The sequence below is a fragment of the Macaca nemestrina genome, chromosome 8 (genome assembly GCF_043159975.1).
Source record: "Macaca nemestrina isolate mMacNem1 chromosome 8, mMacNem.hap1, whole genome shotgun sequence".
In the NCBI taxonomy this organism is placed as follows: domain Eukaryota; kingdom Metazoa; phylum Chordata; class Mammalia; order Primates; family Cercopithecidae; genus Macaca; species Macaca nemestrina.
Window position 1 is genome coordinate 134,837,638 of NC_092132.1, and position 16,878 is coordinate 134,854,515.

Genomic DNA, 16,878 nt, shown 5'->3' on the forward strand with positions numbered 1-16,878 from the left:
CTTCAGAACTCTTTTAATATTGTAAAACTGAAACTCTATATCCATTAAACAATTAACTGTCCGTTTATCCATCTCCTAGCCCCTGGCATTCAACTTTCTGTTTTTATGATTTTGACTACTCTCAGTACTTCATATAAGTAGAATCATAATATTTTGTGTATCCTTTTATTTTGATATGAAAATAGCATTTAGCTAGATTTAGAATATATCTATGTGATGATCTCAGTCTTTAAGTTAGAGCCTTAGTACATTTACATTTATTGTGATTACTGCTACTTGTCTTGTCTTATGTGCCTTATTCATCCTACTTTTTTTATGTTTCATTTTCTGTTTTTTCTTTTTCCAGTTTTTTTCTTCTACTAGTTTGGAAGTTACACATTCTACTGTTTTTCTAATTGTTCTCTTAGAAATTTTTTCAAATGTGTCTAACTTAACAAAGTCTAAAATCAACCACTAATCAATATATTTATGTTTCTTTTTCCTAAAAGAAAGTATTAGAAAACTGCAATCTCCACCTGTTTAATATTTTTGCCTTATCTATCTTGTGTTTGTAAATTGACAAATTAGATATTATTATTGCTATTGTACTAAATGGTGAGCATTCATTTGGGTTTAACCACATTTATGTTTTTTTTCCCCCATCACAATTTCTTCTTGCCTCTTAGACTCTCTTTCTGGGAGATATATCCTTCCTGAAACACATTATTTAGAAGTTCTTTTAGTAAGGACCCATTAGAAGTAAACTCTCCTAGTTTTATTTATCTGATAGTAACTTCATTTTATTCTAAGTTTTCAAAGATAGTTTCATTAGGTATAAAACTCTAGGTTGGAAGTAATCAACTTTCAGTACTTAAAATATAGTATTTCTCTGGCTTTTGAGAAGTCAGTTTTAAATTGAATTGATATTCTTTATAGAAACATGCCTTTTTAATCTGGCTGCTTTAAATATCTTTGTTTTTCCTACCTCCACTTTCTCCTTTCTGATTTTATTTTTAATGTGATGAGTGAGGATATATTTTTTTTATCCTGTTCAGCATTTTGTGAGCTTCCTGAACTCAAGGATAATTGTCTTTCATCAATCTTGGAAAGTTCTCAGCCATTATTTCTTTGAAAATAACCTCTTTCCCCAATGTGGTCAGTGTTTCCTTCTGGAACTCCAGTGAGATGTGCTGTAGAGCTCCTCTCTGTTCCTCAATCTAGTTTGTATTTCTATCTTTTTTTCTCCCCCTGTGCTGTTTGTTGGGTGATTTTTTCAACTCTATTTACTGTTTTACAAATTCTCTTTTTAACCATGTCCAATACAATATGTAGACCATCTATTCGGTTTCTAATGTCAACGTACAGACATAGTGTGCATAAGAACTGTGCATTTAATGGCTTTTTGAAAAGTAGTGTCACTTTTTGGATGATTCCTTTTTTTTTTTTTTTTTTTTTTTTGGTTTTGGGGCCTAATGACTTTCTCAGTCCCAAGCACGTGAAATAAAATCCTATAGGAAGTGATATTTAGACATTAGAAATTCAGGAAAAGACACAGCATTTTGTGAGAGACTATCCCATAAAAACTTTTTCTGTAAAGGGCCGGGAAATAAATAAATATTGTAGGCTATTGTGGGCCATGCAGTATAAGTTACAATTACTAAAATCTGTCATCATAGGAAAAAAGCAGCCATAGACAATGTGTAAATGAATGAGCACAGCTGTATTCTAATAAAACTTTATTTATAAAAACAAGCAGGCTGTAATTTTCTGACCCCTGCTAAGGAAATCTGAATTCTGCTTCGTGTTTGGATGAATTAAAACATTTGCTGTGCACACATTGCAAACAAAAGAGAAGAAGAGACAGCTGTTGTACATCTCTTTAGCTTGTTATGATTGCACTATTTCCACAAGTTTTGAAACATTTTTATTTTGCCCTAAATGTATTTTCCTATGTTGCAATATGATTTTTACATGCAGATTGAATGTGAAATACCCATAAACTTACTAAATGTTGAAAATTGATAAAACACATTGATAAAATTGATTGTATAAAAAGAAGAAAAAAGTCTTTATTGCATTGCATTTTTATGTACTTTGTATTTTTTCTATACTATATATTTATTCACTTTCAAATTGCTTTTGGGATTTGAATTTGTTTTTATTGTTCAACTGACGTATTATTCTACCTGTCAAGATTGTTTGGATGTCTTCCATGGAGATGGAATGTATTATAATTTTTCTCCATTAAAGTTATTGGAACTATTTTTATATTTAATAATTTTTCATGTAAAGTTGTTAAGTAAGGGTCAGATCATCTTTCTTTCAATATGTAAAGTTTTATTTTTTAAGTCTATCTGATAGTTTTTGACAGTCTCTTTGTCTTTTGCCATGTACTTAAAACATTTTTATAGTTTTTATTTGATAATTCCAATATCTGCAACTTTTGTGCATGTAATTGTGCAGCATTTTTTTTTTTTTCTGTTACTTGCTTATGACAGCTTTCCTCCCTGAGAGTTTTGTGGTATTTTGATTTGAGCTTCTGGCCACTGGAATGTTATATGTGGGAATGTTAATGTGGGAATTTTTTGAGGCCTATATTTAAAGTGTGTTTGTTCAGAGAGGACTTATATTTATTTCTTGGAGGTATCTGGGAGTACTATCATTCCAAGGTGTTTCAAAATGAAATCTTTGGTATGGAAATTTTGGGGCCACAGAGGGCCAATTTCATCCCATACCTGTGTGAAGGAGGCCTTATAGTTAGGCGTTCTCAGGGCTCCTCTTTTTCATTTTTCACCCAGAGCCAATGCTGAGATAGGCAAGCATCTCCACTTGATTTCTTGGATCATATTTTTCTAATTTACCTCCTAAGGCTGCTGCATTTTGGGGGTTCTCAGTTCTGTGCATGGGATCTCCTCTGGCAACCTCTGGCCCCAGCATATGCCCTAGACATTGCCCCTTGTCCCTTCTAAGTGGCTCACTAACATCGATTTCTCAGCTACCAAGAGCAAACCTTATCTTTCTTACCTGTTTGGATCCATGCTTTCCTATTATTTCAGGGCTCTGAGAGTTTTCCTTGTTTACCTGTCATCTCAACCATGCATTCAGATATACATTTATAATATATATGTATATTTATAATACACATACACATGTATATACATACATACACACATATACGTATATATTATGTGCATGTTTTGACATTCGGTAACTTTAGGTGTTTTATACAGATTTTCTTCAGCTATCTAGTCTGCCATATTGCTGGCAATGGAAGTCTGTGTTTTCTTCTTCCTCAAATTTTTCTGTGATCTCTCAGATATTCAGCCAAGAGTCAACACTAATAGAAGGGAAGAGTACTTCAGAATTCTTCTTCTCTTTCTTGTGTTAAAAGAAAAACTTCAGACAAATTAAATTTAGCAGAGTTTATTTGTGCAAACAATGATTCATGAACCAGGCAGCACCTTGAAGTAGTAGAGGTTCAGAGAGCTCAGCCAGCAACATGCACAGGCAATATTTATGGACAGAGAAAGGAAGTATAGACACAGCTTGATTAGTCATGGCTGGGCATTTGCCTTATGATCTGATTCATTGGCAGCCTCTGATTGGCTGAAGCTTGGCTGCTGTGATTGGCTGAGACTCAGGTATTTGTTAGGAGAACATTCTCTGAAGTCAGGTGGCAGTTTGCTGTGTAGGGATTCAAAGTATTGAGGCAGCTTTAGGCCAATTTCACCTAGCTTATCACTTGGTAAAGGGTGTAGGTTTCAGGTTGCACGCAATAGGCTGATACTTTGAAATTTTTTATCTCCGATTCACATACCTTGATTCTGAGATGGAAGTGATATGGGGCGTGGCCATTCCAGTTCTGTTGTAATTCCCAGAGCCTGTCACTAGCCTGGTCCCTCTCCATCCCTTGACTGAGGAGCCTCAGCGTTCATTGTTGGGGGTGAACAGATAGCCCTGACTCCCTGGTGTGCCATGAAGCAGCTGGGTACACTTCTTAGGGTGCATTCTGGCCCCCTCTATGGTTTGGGCTTGCACTCCTGGGCTTGGGCATGAATTCTAAGCTGGAGATAAGCTGTTCCTTCCTTTTCAGTGTTCAGAGATGGCAGCAGAGTTTCCCTTCTGGCTACTTTCAGGTACATTAAGGAAAAAAAAGGTCTTTAATGACAACAAATAAAGCTCATATGAGCAGAAGCAAAATCTAGAATTCTCACCTTAGCTAGTCTCCCTTGGGAAAGGTCGTCGCACATGTAGATGTCTTTCAGGCAAACAGAAAAGCATGCATAATTTAGCATGCGTGTTCTTCTAGCAGCAGAAGGACGTAGACCACTCGGCACACAGAGAGCATTGTGCATTGCCTTTGTTACCCTCTGATTAAAATTCTGTCTTAGCAGTTGTGGAGGAGGTGAGCAATAATCCATATTGGCATAAAACTTCATATGTCACACAGCTGCCGGCTCCTAACTCAGAAAGTTTGAGACAATGGTGTTGATTTGGCAGTTATCCTACATAGGGAATTGATTTATTCTTACTGATAGAAAATATAGGTTTTCGAAGTAGGCAATAATGGAATCTCTTTTACGCTTAAATAGAATTCCACATTAACAATTGGTGGAGTGTGGGCCTTGGCTGCGATCTTGTAATGTGAACATACCACAAGGAGTACGTTCCAAATTGACAAGAGTGCTTTATAAAATGTGAACTTAGAATATAGGGATGGGATTTTATTCTTAGTTAACTCATATTTCTGAGATACCTTTTATATAAAGCACTGCTATGTAAAACAAAAGAAATAGAAAACAGTGTTTTGTTACATTGATACTGATTGTTCTTTTCACTTCTGTTCTGAAGTTCTACTCTTTATCAAATTAGTTTATTAATCCTCAGAAATCCTCTTTCAGCACTGTACCATTTCTAACATAACAGGATAAAGGGATGAGTTAGTAGTATAATCATTTGAAATTATAAGTTCTCCATTTTTTACCATTTACGTTTTATTCCCTTTGTATTGCATAATAAATTTGAGACATCTACATGTTCTATCTTTCAAAAGAACAAATCAACAACAACATATCCAGTATCATCAAAGTTACAAAATAGATAAATTAGAAAATTATTTGCATTCTAAAAAAACCCAAAACAGCAATTAAACTTCACTTTGTAGGATGCAGCAATGCAAAGTAATACAGAGAGTGATTCATATGGCAAGGGAATGGATTTCGAAATGATATAATTTATAAAGATCCATATATGTAACTTTTCTGCAATTCGATCTATTGACTAAAGTGTCTGTGAATACTTCTCACTTCTCTGTATATTGTTTATAACTCATAAACCTTGATGCTGTTTTCCTGTTTACTCTTTTAACACACATTCATGGAGCCACTACTATGTGCCAGGTGCTGTGCTGGTGGTACGGGGTGAAAGTCGCATGAAGACACCTATGGCTGCTTTTTATTCTGCATTCAGGATCAGGGAAGACAATATCAATTGAAAGGCCAACTATCAGTGAGTCAGAATTTCACGTTCTTGTTTTCAAGAGATGGTCGGTCCTTGAACACAGCAACTGATTCCGGTGCATGTTTTATGGTGGCTGATAAATAAAGTTAACCACAGTAGACTTTGATTGATTTTAATTGGATGTATTTTGTTGTAGAAATACTATTTAAAAAGTCTTTAACTTCTGCATATCAGGAAATTAAAAATGTTTTTGAGGACAGATTTTGCTTGTTAGTTAATGCTCATCAAAGACAGCAGGAGAAACACAACCGTTATGCTAGTTTATTTGAAAACATGCCATTTTTAGCACACTAATTTCTAGAAAAAAGAGAGAACTGATTAAAGCTGGATTGATTCAGATTGCAACTTTAGCTTACATTACCTAATTCTCTTAACTTGCAAGATGTAGAATTGATTGTAAGAAAGCATTTGGCCAATGGCACAGTTTTAGAAATGGTCTTGTTTTCTGTGTGCTATCAACGCGTTATGGAGATCAAAGCTCTAATGCCATACATAATTGAAATGTCAAAGATGGAGTTGCAGCATGGCCTGACAGCTTGGTTATTATTTGACTCAATATTTTAATTTATTTTCTAAATTGTTAACCATGGCAACAGTTTAAAAGAGTTTTCAATATGCAATTATAGAGGATGCTGACGAGTAAGTATCTGCTGTTTCTTGATCAAGAATTAGAACCTGAGATGGAATTGTATTTTATTGTGGTAAAATATACACAGCAGTGTACAGTTTGGTGGCATTAAGTACATGGTGGTTGCGCAACCATGTACTTAATGTACTTAAACCATTAAGTACATTAAACCATGTACTTAAACCATTAAGTACACATGGTTGTGCAACCATCTTGTACCCACAGATCTCTTTCAGGAGCTTATTTTTATTGCGGTTGTTTGGAGGTGTTGTGTTCGAGATGGAGTTGCATTATGGAAAAGTGGCATCCTTTTCTCGGGTTTTAGTTCATAAGATGACGCGTCAGGAAACAGCCGTATTTATTTATTTATTTGAGATGGAGTCTCACTCTCATCCAGGCTAGAATGCAGTGGTGTAATCTCGGCTCACTGCAACCTCCACCTGCCGGGTTCCAGGGAGTCTCGTGCCTTAGCCTCCTGAGTAGCTGGGATTACAGGCATGGGCCACCACGCCTGCCTAATTTTTGCATTTTTGGTAGAGACACAGTTTCATTATATTGTCCAGGCTGGCCTCGAACTCCTGACCTTAGGCGATTCACCTGCCTTAGTCCCCCAAAGTGCTGGAATTACAGGCATGAGCCACTGCCCCCGGCCAAGGAGCTTCTTTTTCTTGCCGGTTGTTTGGAGGTGCTGCGTTTGAGTGAGCCTCATGGAGTTGCATTATGGAAAAGTGGCATCACAGGTTTCTCAGGTTTTAGGTTGGAAGATGATGTGTCAGGAAGCAGCCATCTTTAGAGGCTGTTTAGGCTCATGGTTCCCTTTCTTTCAGGGAGTCTTTCAACTTCCTCGTACCCCCTAATTCCCGTGGGCATCCCTGTCCAGGTTAATTCTCCATTCCCTGACGCTTCAAGGAGTTCCCCACCTCTCCTCCAAGGGCATTTGCCAGCTATCCTGGTGGCATGAAGAATGCAGGAGGACACATTCTGTTCTGCCCAAGCTTGGGGCAGGGAGAGCTGGTTTCAGCTCTGGCCAGTGGCCGTAGGAGTCTGGTTTGCAAGATGATTAGAGTGATGGAACACAAGAGCGCTATTTCAGTGTTACTGACAAATAAATACCAGGGACTTATTAAAGGATATTCTACTCTAAGAACACAGTCAGAGGGATGATCAGGGGCCATTTCGTTCCTATTCAGGAGTACAGGCAACTCTTATCACTGGATCGACCTGGGAGGGCCGGCTGTCACCTGGGAGGTGGGTGTCACCCCTGTAGCTTTGCACACAAGGACAGAGAACAGGCAGCTGAGAGCGATGACCTAGTTATTCCTTCCGGTGGGGTCACTTTATATCCTTTTTTGCTTACCCTTAAGTACATTTTTCTTTATTGGAAAAAGTCCATTCAGAATAGCAGGCCACTTATACATCATAATTCCAACCTCAGCATGGGCATGATACCAGTTTAACAATACAGAACATTATTAGTCCCCTAGCATAAGCGATTTCTTTATTAGCAGCTTGACTAGGAGTCCTGCAGTGTGCAAATTCTGTTAGTGGCTGCATTTTCAAATCCTTCCTCAGCCAGTCAGGGAGCTACATGTCCCTATTCCCCAGGAGTTGTTCTATCTTGGTCTTCATGATCTCTTGGTTGGTTCTGAGCATTCTGATTTAGGAACAGCGACCTTAAGTGTAAAGAAGGGAGTGTGATGGCTTTTAATGTGTTTTTGACTTTGCATTTCTCAAGGAATGGGCTTTCTGTTTTTCTGTAACTCAGGCAGATGAGTGTCGTGATTATAGATTGGGGATCTTGAAACATTGCATGGGCACTATCCGTTAGATTGTAAAGGTCTGTAGTCTGGTGGGCTCCACTGGCACCCTTTGTCTGAGATCACTCCCTCTGAACATGGAATGGCAGGTGACATCAGCACCCTAGTTCTGCTGGTCGGCTGATTTCTCCTGCTGAGAGCTGAAGGTGCTGGGGAAGTGAAACATGATGCTTCCTCACAAAAAGGTGACAGTTCCGCAGTAAAAGAGGATGGGAACTTCTTCATGGGATGCCCGTTCAACTCTTGCTTCTAACTGCTGTGGAGCCCAGGAATCCTCCAGGCATAAGGTCATATGGGACCACCCTTCTGTGTGTGGTCAAAGCACAGGATAAAGGAGGGGGAAGGGCCTTCTTGTGGCATTCATAGAATGGTCTCCACATCTTCTGTGGCAGATTATTCCTGGGCCAGGGAGTGCAGGAGAAACATAATGTTAGATCAAAATGAAATGAATTAAAGCCTTTCAACTGGCTTTGGTGAGGTCCTAGGCTCTCTAAGTTAAAAGGAACCTATATCTACTCTAGCTAGCCCTCTGATCCTTGAAGCTTCTTTACAGCATCCCAGGTTGTCCGGTCTGTGTTTGAATACTCCTGGGACAGCAAACTCACTACTTCACAAGGCAGGGCATTCTGCATCTGTACAGCTCAATTTGGAAGTGTTTTACAGCTTCTACCCATTGGTCTTAAATTCTGCCATTAGGGCCGGGCGCGGTGGCTCAAGCCTGTAATCCCAGCACTTTGGGAGGCCGAGACGGGCAGATCACGAGGTCAGGAGATCGAGACCATCCTGGCTAACACGGTGAAACCCCGTCTCTACTAAAAAATACAAAAAACTAGCCGGGCGAGGTAGCGGACGCCGGTAGTCCCAGCTACTCGGGAGGCTGAGGCAGGAGAATGGCATAAACCCGGGAGGCGGAGCTTGCAGTGAGTTGAGATCAGGCCACTGCACTCCAGCCTGGGCGACTGAGCGAGACTCTGTCTCAAAAAAAAAAAAAAAAAAATTCTGCCCTTAGAGGAATGAGGAACCATGCATAGGAATGGTTACTAGTTTGCGTATGAGCACTGCCTGCAAATATACGCGCAATCACTTCACAAGCAAGCAAGCAAACAAACAAATGAATAAGCAAATATTAGAGTGAGCTGAGAGTTCTTCTTAACTCCATATGTTATTTAATTACCTTGGTTTAATGTGCTCAGAGACTTCTGAGTGTATTAATTTTCAAAAGACATGACTTTCTTTCCTTACAACAGTGGTACATTTCAGTCCTCACTTAGTTGTATCTGGTAGGTCACAGTTAACTTTTATATTATTAAGGAATTATCCATGGAACATTTTGTGAGAAGAAATAATAGGAAATTTGTGATAATTGCCTTGGGGAAATATATCAGCTTAAAAAAGAGTAGGAACCTTTGAAAATTTTCCCTTAGTAAGCTTGTTAACATATTTGTAACCCATAGCTCCTTAGAAATCAGACTGCCTGCTTAAAGGACAATTTTATTTTAATTTCACTTTCTCAAAGGCCCTATGCCAAAGGTAGGTGAGTTAAGCCTTTTGGGGGGGTTAAGGAAAGGGTTACCATGTTTTTCCACAGTGCAGTCATACACACCTAAAAACGTTCCAGAATTTTTGGTAGAAATTGTAAGAAAGTATTAAAACTTGAGAAATGAATTAACAAGCCACCTTTTTATGCAGAGGCAGCGTGCCTCTGCATTGAATGAATAGTACTTTATTCCCACAAATGCATAAATTGTGGGCTGAAATGTGGAATGAATATGTGGTCTCAAAATCAATGAGAGTGTGTGTGCATGTGTACTCAGATTAGAATAAGTCTGTGCAAATAGGATTATAAGTCTGACCTAAACTCACAGAACCCTGAAATAGAAGAGTTTAAAATGAAATTCTATCTTCAGCTCACACCACTGAGTTGAAGCATTTCTTCGAGTTTCTCAAACAGATCCTTCTTACTGTAGCATTAATAATTTCTACTGCACAAAGAATGCTTGATATTTTAGCATTCTTTGTAAAAATAAAAATAAAAAATAAAAAAATTTTTATTTTTAGCGTTGACCTGTAGATGTGTTAATTTTTTTCCATAAAAATTGTTAAACTGTGACTGTAGAAAAATGAGCCTACTTGTTTTGAATCATGTAGAAAGCATCATAGTGTTTCCTTTGTGTGGGTCACACTTACATTTTACGTGGAAGAATTTTCTTAATCCTTACAACAACCCTACAAGATTTTACAGATGAGGAAACGGAGGCACCGAATGGCTAAATGACTTGCCCAGGCCGTGCTGCTAGTAAGTGCTGGAGCCCAGATTTAAGCCCTGGCAACGCGGTTCCTGAGCGTGGGTTCTTAATCATTGCACAACACAACCTCTCAGAACATCGCGCGTAGAACCGTCACACTTGGAATGACATCTTGCTTCTATTCATTAAGATAAGGCTAGTTTCTTAAAAAGACTCAATAATAATTTTAGTTGTTTAAGGAAATATGTGTTTATTTCCCTCTCATGTGGTCTGAGGGGAGCATTCCAGGTGAGCAGACCTAGGAGGCCTCAGGGCAGAGGGAGGACTTTCTCTCACTTTCCACTTGAGACAACCGAGGCCCACCTTGGTCCCAGGGTCATACCTATGTGTCAGGAAGGATGGGAAATGTCACCCAGCCATGGTGTGAGGGGAAAGGGGAGGGCACATTTTGATGGGCAACCATCAACCGTGACCAAAAAGGAGAATATTGTTATCTTGATAGAAACAATTTGTGGTCAGTTGCATTGGCTCACACCTATAATCCCTTTGGGAGGTCGAGGTGGCTGGATCGCTGGAGCCCAGGAGTTCGAGACCAGCCTGGACAACATGGTGAAACCCCGTCTCTACATAAAATACAAAGATTAGCCTGGTGTGGTGACATGCACCTGTAGTCTCAGGTGCTTGGGAAGCTGAGTTGGGAGGATGACTTGAGCCTGGGAGGTGGGGGTTGTAGTGAAAGCCGTGATCATACCACTGCACTACAGCCTGAGTGACAGAGCCAGACCCTGTCTAAAACCAAACCAAACCAAACCAAACCAAAACACAATTTTGTAATTACTATGTGCAACCCGTTAACTAAAGAAAATAATTAAAGAGAAGGAAAAAGTCACTTCGAATTCCACTGGACATTTTTTTTTTTTTCCTTCATGCTACTCATCATCCACTCCTTCCCATAAACCCTCTGATTTCCTTTTGGGGAATCACATGTCTCCCCAATGAGGGATGTCTGGTGTGATTGAGAAGCAGGTCAGGTGCCTTGCGTCAGCCCCAGGGGTGAGTGTGTGACCCAGTCTGGACCAATAGCAAGCTTCTTCCCAGGGATTTGAATTTTGAGGGGAATAAAAGTGCTGGAGTTTATTCATTCCTGGAGGTGGCACCTTGGCCAAGTAACTCTGTATGACGATGCTCCTAAGGTTGCTGTCTAGAAGCCTCTAGAACTGCCTTAGTTCTCACTGACTTACAAGTGTGGCTCCTCAGCTTTCAGTCCTCTGAGCTCTCAGTATCCTAATAAAACCCCTTTTGTTGAAGTTAGTCAGAATCGGTTCCTGTTGTTTGCCACGAATGATTTTTAACGGATATACTTGCTCTCCAGAGGAAATCTCTGCCAGCGTTTGAGTTTTCCTTCCATTGTCTTCTGGTATATTTTTTTCATAGTCAGTATTATATTGTTCATGCGACTTTATACTCATTCTGAAAGTATTTGTACATGGTGACTATAGTTAATAATAATGTATTGTATATTTTTTAGTTGCTGAGAGGGTAGATCTTAAATGTTCTCACCACAAAAAATGATAAGCATGCGAGGTGATGATGTGTTAATTAGTTTGACTAAACCATTGTATGATGTATTCGTATATCAAAACATTATGTTGCATGCTGTAAACATACACAATTTTTGTCAACTATACAAAGGAAAAGAAAATGTGAAAACAAAAACATAAAAATGAATAATTTTTCATTTCACAACAGTAGTTGTATAATATTGGATTGCACGAATGTTCCATATTTATCAAGGTAGTTAACAATTTTTTGTGTCACAAACATATTTTTTAAATTACATATCATTTGAGAATCATAGGGCTATTTCATTTATCAAAGGCCCTATGTATTATTGTGTTAAAATTTCATGTTAACTTATCTTAAAGTTTGTGACTATTTACAATAACATTTTTATCCAAATGCATGGAGCTTACACTATTTCCAATACCTAGGCGATGCAGGCAGAATTATCAATATTGTGTTAGGAAATTCAAGGCCGCCTGACTTTCCCTAGGTAATATGGCCACAGAGACTTTGCAAAAAAAATTTAAGTCTTCAGAACACAGAGGATTTTAAGTGAAACTACTCTGAATGATACTGTCATTGTGGATCCGTGTCATTGTACCTTTGTCCAGACCCACAGAATGCACAATACTGAGAGTGAACCCTGACTTATGGACTTTGGGTGATAATGATGTGTCGGTGTAGGTTCAAGTGTAACAAATGCACCCTCTGCTAGGGTGTGTGGGTCATGGGGGAGGCTGTGCATGTGTTGGGGGTAGAGGGTTTATGGGAAATCTCTACATCTTCCTCTCAATTTTGCTGTGAACCTAAAACTGCTCTAAAAAAGTGAAGTCTTTGGCCAGGCGCTGTGGCTCACTCCTGTAATCTCAGCACTTTGGGAGGCCGAGGCATGTGTATCACGAGGTCAGGAGTTTGAAACCAGCCTGGCCAACATGGTGAAACCCTGTCTCTACTAAAAATACAAAAACTAGCTGGACGTGGTGGCAGGCTTCTGTAATCCCAGCTACTAGGGAGGCTGAGGCAGGAGAATCGCTTGAAACCAGAAGGCAGAGGTTTCAGTGAGCCGAGATCCCGCCACTGCACTCCAGGCTGGGCAACAAGAGCGAAACTCCATCTCAAGAAAAAAAAAAAAAAAAAAAAAAAACAGGAACAATAAGAAAAAAAGTGAAGTCTTTAAAGAAATTCAGGTATTTTGGTGCATTGGGTTCCATCTTACTTACCAAGTTGCTTTCCAGAGCCATGCTGGGCGCCCCCTTGCCTTGGGCAGCCAGGACGCAGATTCTTATAGCGGTGCCTTCCAGAACTCAGCCATCTCTTTAGAATGGAGGGTGGACTGTACCGGTGAAGTGCTCGCCAAAGCTTAGTGTCTTGGACTTCTGCACCTGCCTGAAAATGGACAGTTATCTATAGTGTCAGAGGGAGACTCTGTGCTCACTTCTGATCTTCTATAGTTTATTGGGTAAGGATGAACACTGCATCAGGTTAAACAGCAGCAGTCAGAGATGAGTAGATGGAGGCATAGGCAGGAGCAAGTTTGGAGCTCATGAGCCACACAGCCACAGTGAAGCCAGGGAGGTGAGATCAGGGATAGCAGGGCTCTCGGAGATGCTGAGGGCACAGCTCTCTGCTCACGTGGGATGGGGCACCAGCCGGAGAAGAGAATGCGGGGCCACCAAGCACACGTGATGCTCTGTCTTTCCCACTCCACCCTTCCTGAAAGGTCATGACACATGGCCACAACACACAGAGGATGCAGTGTGTCTGTGCATAAAACCCATAGGGCTGTGCGACTTAAATATCTGAGCAGAACAGATTTCTGTTTGCAACTTGTATTGACTTCATTGCACCTTCATTGTATTTAGCGAATCCTTATGTATTAGCCAAGAGTGCAACAGCAGGCAGAATAATGGCCTCCCAAAGACAGCCACGTCCTAATCCTTGTCATTGTGATCTGTTATTATATGCAGGAAAAGGGACTTTGATGTGATGAAGGGAGGGAGCTTGAGATGGAGAAATTATCCTGGGTTATCTGGGTGGGTTCAGTATCACAGATTTCTTGAAAGAATCAGAGAAAGAGAGGTGGTGATGAAAGCAGAGAACCAAAGTGATGCCATGTGAGAAAAACTCAGCCAGCCATTGCTGGCTTTGGAGATGGATTCAAGAGCCACCAACCAAAGCCTCTGGAAAAGGCATGGAAGTGGATTTTCTGGACACTGGAAAAAGCAAACAAATGGATTCTCCTAGAGCCTCCAGAGGGAATGCAGCTCTGCCGAGCCCTAGATTTTAGCCCAGTGAGATGCATTTTGGGCTTCTGACCTCCAGCATTTAAAATTGTACACTTGGGTGGTTTTAAGCTGCCAGGTTTGGGGTAATTTGTGGCTGCAGCCCTGGGAAACCGATACAAACGTGCTGCTGGGCAACGGTGGTCTTGCTTTCCTGGACAACTCGTGCTCAGCTTATTGGAATCTGGAAAATCAGCATGGGGATTTTATACAAAATCTCCACTTTAGGGAGAATTTAGGCACAAATTTAACTGAGAGTCAGAAAATCCTAGGGTTTTCGAAATGAGAGATTTGAGGCCTCTCCTCGAAATAAATGGTAATATGTTACTACTTCTAGTGACAGAAAAAATTTCCTACTCTTTAAAAATAGACTCTTTGCTTAAGCATGGAACTATAGATCAGAGCTCTGTTTTCAAACCAACTGTTTATATTTTCATTTGAATTTGGGACCAGGACTGTTTACAGATCGTAATATAGCCACTTATATTTTCCAGAGTGTTTTTAGCGTTTTCTCATGTACAATACCATCAAATGGTGCAGTGTATCACTAGGCTTAATTATAAGCTTTTCAAAGGAGGCACTTTTTCCAAAACGTTATGTCCTAGTGTGAGAAGAACACACATGACCTCTGTGTCCTTGTACCAGAAAGCAAACCTGTTGCTGTGCCTTCCTCCTCGTGCCTTCATCTCCTCTCTCTGTCCCAGCAACTTCCATTCCTTAGTGGATCATTTTATAAATTCCATTCAGTTTTTTTTCTTTTGATATCCTGAGAACTGACAAAGTCAACTAGTCCTGAGGTTTGTGGGAAACACTGTTTTATTCTTTTTTCAGAATAGTACCTTGCATTTGAAAAACGTGAAAGTGATGTGACATTTTATGTGATGTAAGTGATAAATACACTTTCTAAGAATCAGCACCTCAAGTTGTTTTGGGGTATTTATTATGGCCCACTTGTCTTTCATTAGCACGTGAACAATATTAAACACACATATATGATATTGTTTCCGTTTATTTGGGTGTATACCCCAAATGTAAGTTCCTTCAAATATAAGGGCTTGAGAATAAGGGAAATAAGACTGATCTTAAATTTTAGTATCAATCCGTTGGGTCTTAGGGCCAGAGCCCAAAATAAGGTGAAGATTTCGCAGGACAGAGGCTTGAGGGTAATCTGAGAAAATAAATTAGCATAAACAAATAAAGGAGGCTTGCTCTAAAGTGGAGATGATTGAAAAGGGAGAATCTTCAGACACTGGAATCACTTATCTAATCTTGGTCCCTAGAATAGAGATTGGTGGCAGGTAGTGGTGACAGCCAAGGAAATCCAAATAGTCTAGTTGCCCTGAAAACATTTAGAAAATGGCTGTGCTTGCTTCTGTTTTGGTTTTCTCAACAACGTTCTGATATTTACTGGGCTTTCCCTGTTGCAGATCTTGCTACTTGGGGAGAATATACTGGTCCCCAAGATGTTAATTCTATTGCAAAAGAAGAGTTGGTGCTCTAGTCACGCTCAGGACTGTGGGCTTGGTTAATCTGAGTCTCTCTGAGTGATGACCCTGCCCTTGATGAGTGTGCAAGGCCAGTGCCCATCCATGACTCTGGTCAATGCACCAGGGCTGTGAGGCCCCCTGCAGGGTGGCCAGCTGGATTGAACTTGGTGGGCCACACGCTCCCATCTGCTCCCTTCTCCAGTAACCACCCGTGACCCTAGGCTGGGGAGACCATGTGCAAATGGTGTTGACTTTTGTGGCTAGACCTGGATTTGCATCTTGGCTCTGAAACCTAATACCTATTTAAGTTGACTTTGCTGGGCCTCTGTTTTTGTGTCTGGAAATTGAGGAGAGCACCTCCATGGTAGGGTACCTGGCAGAAAGTAAGCATCCAAGAAATTATAACTATTATTTTAATTTTAATTAGCTAACTGCATCATAAGACATTGCAAAAAGCTAATTGATTAATTCATTTATTTAAATAAAAAATACTGATTGAGGCCCTTTATGTGCCAGACACTGTATACTGTGTACATTTTAGGGGAGAGAGCAGTCAATGGGACAGGCAGGGCAGTCTCAAGTGCCAATTTCTTTTGCTTCCTTCTTGGTTTTAATGTTCTTTTGCTCAACTAATTAGGAAAAAAATAGATAACTAAATGCTTATTTTAAACAAATTTGAAATATAAGTAAAGGTTTCTATTGAACTTAAACCAGCATGAATTAATCAGTTTTAAAACACAGAAAAAAATTCAATACGAAATTTCTTTTTTTTGCTTGAGTTGAAGACTTGCTAGATTTTGGCAGCTGACACAGTAAATGTTTTACTGTAGCAACATTTTAGATTTGAATCTTTACATTGGCTACACCAGGGAATTTGTTTTTATAGCAATTAATTTTTCTTTTGAAATTAATATGAAAGGGATACATTTAATGATCCATAGAAGTATTGACTTTATGTAAAGGAACAGCTAAAGCCAATTAGCATGTTTTAATTTGCATATATCATGCAGTTCAGTAGGCATAAATGTGTTCTCCATGTAATGCGTGATATTTCTCAACTACGTGATATGATGAGAAGACTTTGGCGGTCTTTTCAAATTTAACCTTTTCCACGACACATAGAATTCTGTTGACTTCTTACAGCCTATGTGTTCTGGGTAAAATATTTTTGTAGTTGCAGATATCAGAGTGAAAACAGTGATTTCCGCACTTTGTTGATCAAAATCCTTCTGTACATGGTGAGTGGATTAGGCAGAGGGCTTGAGGTTTTGGTGGGGAACTTGGGCTTATTGTGTGGGACTGGAGATCAGTTTCACGGTCTCCGGGATGTTGTTCACAGCAGGTTTTGGAAATGGT

At 39.7% G+C, this 16,878-nt stretch overlaps 1 protein-coding gene across 9 annotated transcripts in view; it reads left to right on the top strand.

Moving 5' to 3' along the window:
• Positions 1-16,878, top strand: part of LOC105482127 (chondroitin sulfate N-acetylgalactosaminyltransferase 1) — a 364,090-nt gene that overhangs the window by 20,445 nt on the left and 326,767 nt on the right. The window contains exon 2 of one of the 9 annotated variants that reach the window (XM_071068537.1): positions 5,379-5,487. The exons of the other annotated variants lie outside the window; for them this stretch is intronic. The gene's annotated coding sequence lies outside the window, so the exon portion shown is untranslated. The remainder of the gene's footprint in view (positions 1-5,378; positions 5,488-16,878) is intronic. 9 annotated transcript variants of the gene reach the window in all.